Genomic DNA, 6,264 nt, shown 5'->3' with positions numbered 1-6,264 from the left:
GGATCGCTTCTCCCCTTAAATTGCGGAATAGTCATTTTAATACTCCCCAAATTTCCATCTATTTCATCTCCCAAATTATTTCTACCCCGTATTTCCATCCTACCGCCCCTACGCCTCGCTCGACCCATATCAATGTCATTTTCATCAAAGTTATCCTCATCACTACGATACTCATCTCGCCTTCCTCTCCTCGATTCACGCGTACCCGGCCCCCTAGCATTAGACATCTCCGCTTGTCCCCTGCTAAGATTAGCAATTGTAGTACCTATTTACACCATCCATTCCCCTTGCCTATCCACCTTCTCCATAACGTCACCAGGTACCCGTTCAAACCTCCATGTCATGTCCTCCGTAGCATTGTTTTCATTACCGTTTCGGCTTGAGTTGGAACTTTCTCTTTCTGGCATCATATCACACAATTTTTTTTATGCCTCACAAAGATTTCACTCGGAAAACACTCACTATGGCTTTTTCCCTCTATTAAACACACCACTCGGCCTTTTACCACCAAAGTCTCCCTCCAAACACTTCAAAGAACCAAGTGAACTGAAGCAATTGTTTTACTGGGAATTCAAACAAACCGAATATTAATCGAAGACCACGAGACTCAAAGGACTTGAATAAATGGAATAGATGAATGTTTTGACAAGAATATGTGAATAGACTCAATAGAAGATTGAAAAAAAATCGAACCCAATTGAATATCTCAAAATCAAACACAATGTAGGAATTGTTGTTGGTAGAAAAACAAAATCAAACAATAATAATATCAATTTTTTTCTCCTCTTTTTTTGTACTTTTTTTTTTTTACTCCTTAATAAAAGATGATGAGTAAACTACCAACAACTCAACTCAACGACAAAAAGAAAACAAGAACTAAGAAAGAACAATTAACGATCCAAACAAATAAAGAAAAGATATAACCTTTAATTAATTTGGAGCCTAACCTCTGATACCAACTGATGCGAACCCCATAGCAAAGTTAACTACGAAACCCACAACGAGATTGATGAACCCAAGAAAGCCAAATTAATCCAAGAGTTTAGGATTAACCCAAAAGAAAGTCAAACAAAAAAACTCAACAAGAACGACGCTTGAAAGACCCCTTGATCACGCAATCCAAGAATTAAATCCGGTTATTTGAACGCCACAAGTTAACACTTGATAAGTTCGAAATTGTTCAATGAAGAACAATGAAGAGAAGACAATACGCCTCACTTTAATTCAATATCAATAATGTCAAAAGTTTTTAATAATTGAATGGGAACTCCAATTTATACTAAACCTAAAAACTAGTTAAAAATCGCTCAAAAATCGATCATAATCCCCAAAATGTGGAAAAGAATCAAAATCTAACAAAATATGGAAAATACCAAAAATAGGAAATTCGCCAAAAAAAATGGCCTATGCGGCCACATGGTGTATTTCCATGCAGTCACATGGTTCAGTCCGGTTGACTCTTTCAGTTTCGGTAAGCCTCTATGCGGTCGCATGGTGTTTTGCCTGTGCGACGGTACTAGCTTGTTTTCAGCCTTCAGTTTTGTCGCTTGATAACAAATTGATCCAAGTTGATTCGGCTTTCAACCCGAACATAAAAGTTGGTCCATTTTGAGTCCCGAATATGGTTCCAACAATGATTTCTTAAACGAGCAACCCCATCACTTGTTTCACTTGCTTTGCCCTTGATCACGTCATTGGTCCGCCATCGACTATCAACGGGTCTCGTCTTGCACTCGCCTTTGTCGGGCTCGACCCCTGGATCATATCAAATACTAAAATTGTTCTACCTCTTGTTCCTCACATATCTACTCCCACTTCAGACCATGATTCTTGTCGGGTTCCCATTGATAATTCTGTAGATATTGGAAATTTGGCACCCACTACATCGGTTGTTCCCTTTCCTCCTATGGGTATTGAATTACCTATTGAGACTATAGCTCCTCCTCTTTGTTAACCTATACATACTCGTAAATCTACTCAATTACCAAATTTCTCTTATTCTTGTTACTCTAGTTCTTTTTTCCCCTCTATTTTAGCTTTTGTTCATCGTCTTTCTGAACCTTTATTCTATAAAGAGGCAGTTTGTAGCCTACTTTAGTATAAGGCTATGGTTGAAGAACTTACCGCTATGTATCGGACACACACTTGCGACTTGGTATTGTTACCACCAAGAAAACGAGCAATTGGTTCTTGTTGGGTTTATAAAATTAAAACCAAGTCAAATAAATTTGTTGAAAGATATAAAGCCGATTAGTTGCCAAGGGGTATTCTCAGGAGTATGGTATGGATTACAAAGAGATTTTTGCACCTATTTCAAAAATGACTACTATTCATACCTTTATTGCAGTTGCCTCTGTTCATCAATGGAGTATATCTTAGATGGATGTTAACAATGCCTTCTTGAATGGAGATCAATAGGAAGAAGTATATATGGTTCCCCCTCCTAGTGTTTCTCATCAACCTAGTGAAGTTTGTGTAGAGTGAAATTTCATATATTAAAATACAAAAATCGTTAAAAATTGTATTTTAAGAAATAAAAGTGATGTAAACCTTCTTGTAATTGGAAAATTGCAAAAATCCTCTGATTGATGATCTGAATATTTGAAGACAGGGGGCCACGTGGCTTGAATTCTGGTCTTCGAGAATTTGTTGAAAATTTGATCTACCGAGACTTGACTTGTATGAAACTTGAATCTTGAGACTTGGACTTGGACTTGAATTTGATTTGATTTGATTTGAAAAAGACTTTGATCTTCTTGGACTTGTCGTGAACCTGTTTGATTCGAAGAAGATTTTGATCTTCTTGGGATGTACTGAGTTTAGTTTTGATAGGATTTCTTCTCTTCCTCCAGCCTTGGAATTTCTTCAGCACTTCGTGATTGCGTTCTCTGCTTTCTTTCTTGCTTCATTTTCACCTCCTCTTCTTCTACTCCCTTTATCTTTTGGACCATTGGTCCTATTTATAGGGGAGAATCTGTGCTAATTTTGGTAATTGCTCAATTATATTTAATTAAAATGAATAATTGAGTAATTATGGTTTTATTTATTTGTTTATTTATTTGGTTGTTTATTTTAAAATGTGATACGAGCCTTTGTTTTTTATGGACTTTTGTAGATTTAAAATATGATTGGGCAATGATTTAAATCGACCCAATCCATTGTATTTTATTTACTAATGATTATTATTTCTTATGTCTACAAATGCCCCCTCAAGATTTATTTATTTATTATGAAATAAATAAAATAATAAATCTTGATTTTTATTTTATTTTAGGATTTGATTTGAACGTAAACTTCCCGTTAGTAAATTAATACAGATGGAAAATTTGAAAATAAAATGTGAATTTGATGAAATTCTTATCCTTCAAATTTTAGAATAAGTTTTTTTTGGTCGAATTTTGATTATTTATTATTTTATAGACCCATAACAAATTTGATTTAAATAGGCTTTATACGTTTCATGGTAAATTAGGCTTAATTGAAATCCGTTACCCACCTATTTATACGAAGGAATTATGAGACTTAGGAACAAGTCTGTTAAATCTTGTAAATAGAAGTAAATAATTCCTTTCTTTTTTTTTTTTTTTTTACTCCCTCTCCCTCTCTCTCTCTCTCTCTCTTCTATTTATTCTTGGTTTTTGGCGGCAGCAGAAACAAGAATTGGTTTCTACCACCGTAGAAACCAAGAAACCAATCTTTTTAATTGGCTTCTGCTTTTGCAGAGACCATTTTATTATTATTTTTTAAATTTTTTTAATTTATTCTTAGTTTTTGGCGACGATAGGAACAAGAATTGGTTTCTGTCATTGCAGGAAACAAGAATTTGTTTCTGTCGTCACAGAAACTAAGAAACCAATCTTTTAATTGGTTTTTGCTTTTGCAAAGACCATTTCATTATTTAAAAAAAAATATTTAATATATGTTTTGCGGCGGAAAACCAAATGTTTTGATTTCTGCCATGTTTTGCTTTAGTTTTTGCAACATTGCGAAAACCAAAAAATTGATTTCTTTTTTTCTTTTTTTTTGAATTAATTAGTTTTCTTGGTTTTCGATAACAAAATAATAATAATAATAATAATAATAATAATAATAATAATAATAATAATAATAATAATAATAATAATAATAATAAAATCATATTAAAATTTTTAATACGTTGGAAACCAAATTTGGGATTTAGTTGGTTTTGCAAGACCAATTGTGTCTTGGGCAGAAGTCTCATCATTTTTTTTATATTTTTATATTTTATCATTATTTATTTATTTATTTTTAGTTTAAACATGACTTTTCACTTTTCATTCATTTTATTGTTTTGTTTTTTCTTCTTCTTCTTTATTTTATTTTATTTTATTTATTTTTTTACTGTCCCTTTATTTTGATCCATCTTTTTTTTCTTGTTGATTATTTTCATTTGGTTGTTTTTAACAAAATTGAAACTAACATTGTTCATCATTGTTTTTAGGGATTCAACTTTTTGGAGCGTATCAATGACTTTGAGGTTTGAGATTTTCTTCGCGTAGACGTTAAATTTTTGTGCCTCAATACTTTAGAAGCTGAAAATATATGCTTATGGACAAACTCAAAATTGCAAACCTTTGTATGCATGGAGGACTAAGGACTGCCACTTTTACCATCCAATGCACTTTTTTGTTCGGGACCAAGGACATGCTCCTTTGACTGTCCAAGGCACTTCATGCTTGGGACCAAGGGCCTATTTCTTCGACCGTTTAAGGCACTTTATGTTAAGGATCAAGGACCTACTCCTTCAATCATCCAAAACATTTTGTGTTGAGGATCACGGACATGTTCATTTAACCGTCCAAAACATTTTGTATTGAGGACCAAGGACTGGCTCTTTCGACCGTCCAAGGCACTTTGTGTTGAAGACCAAGGACCCATTCCTTCGACTGTCCAAGGCACTTCATGTTTAGGACCAAGGACTTGTTCCTTCAACTGTCCAATACACTTTGTGTTGAGGACTAATGACTTATTCCTTCGATTGTCCAAGACACTTTATGTTAAGGATCAAGGACCTGTTCCTTCGACTATCTAAGGCACTTTATGTTCGGGACCAAGGACTGGCTCCTTCGACTGTCCAAGGGACTTTGTGTTAAGGACCAAGGACTAACTCCTTCCATCATTCAAAGCACTTTGTGTTGAGGACCAATGACTTGTTCCTTCGATCGTCCAAGGCATTTTGTCTGAAGAACGAAAGACATGTTCCTTCAACTGTCCAAGATACTTTTTGTAGAGGCTGCTTACATATTTAAGAGACTCGTGATTTTAGACGATAAACCAATTTAAGAGATTTATCTCCCTCCCTCTTTTTTTTAGCTAACCCCCCCTTTTTTTTGTAGGCATGGCTTGAACAAGTTCTGATGAGCCACGAAATTGTTGAGCTTAAAAATCAAGGCAAAAGTTATCTCCCTTTCAAAGATACTGGTGTAAAGTACCATACCCATACTGGCGCACGAGGTGAACTTAAATTTAGTGTCCATAAGCCAACGATAGATCCTTTTCCTGATATCTTGGAGCCATTGTCGAAGTTGCATATGCCCACCATTAGTGAATGTCATGAGGATTTGGATGTCGGCAAGTCCAACTGCTTGAGCATTCATATTCCCTTTTTGTGTCTTCTGCCTGATCATTCCCAGAGCATGGAGTGTATCCCAAAGGCTTTAATTTGTGATAAGATTGATAATAGAGAGATACGATGGGGAAAGGCAATGGTCAATCGAGGAGAGATTTCTTTTCTTCTAAAAAATTGGGAGTGGTCTTCATGGATCAAAAAACTTCTACTCAAGATGAATCTTCATGAGTTAGCTTTTGCAGTTGGTTCTGCTATAAAAGATTATCATCACCCAAACTCTATTTATAGAGCTGTTTGTGAGGTTTGGTATCCAGAGACCAACACCTTTGTGACTGCCAATAGTGAAATTGAAATTTTTCTTTGGGACATCTACGAAATAAGTGGACTTTCGATCATGGGTCATTACTATGAGGAAGTAGTCCCAAGTATTTCAGAGTTCACGAATCATTTTTCCAAGTCTTGTCCGTACCTCTTTAATGTTTTCACAATGATTGCCCATACGAATGAATCTGACATGGGTTATTTATGAAAAATGGATTAATTTTTGGTTTCATGAGAATGGTTGTGTCCAAAATCCTCGACAACATAAAAATTATAAGAATGTTATGAATTTAAATTAATTCAAGAGACGTCATCAAAGAGCATCGAAGGAAATACGGAGACTCGTGGTGGTA

Source organism: Olea europaea, unplaced genomic scaffold (assembly GCF_002742605.1).
Source record: "Olea europaea var. sylvestris unplaced genomic scaffold, O_europaea_v1 scaffold1558, whole genome shotgun sequence".
NCBI classification, from domain to species: Eukaryota; Viridiplantae; Streptophyta; class Magnoliopsida; order Lamiales; family Oleaceae; genus Olea; species Olea europaea.
Note: the sequence above shows the minus strand (reverse complement) of the source record.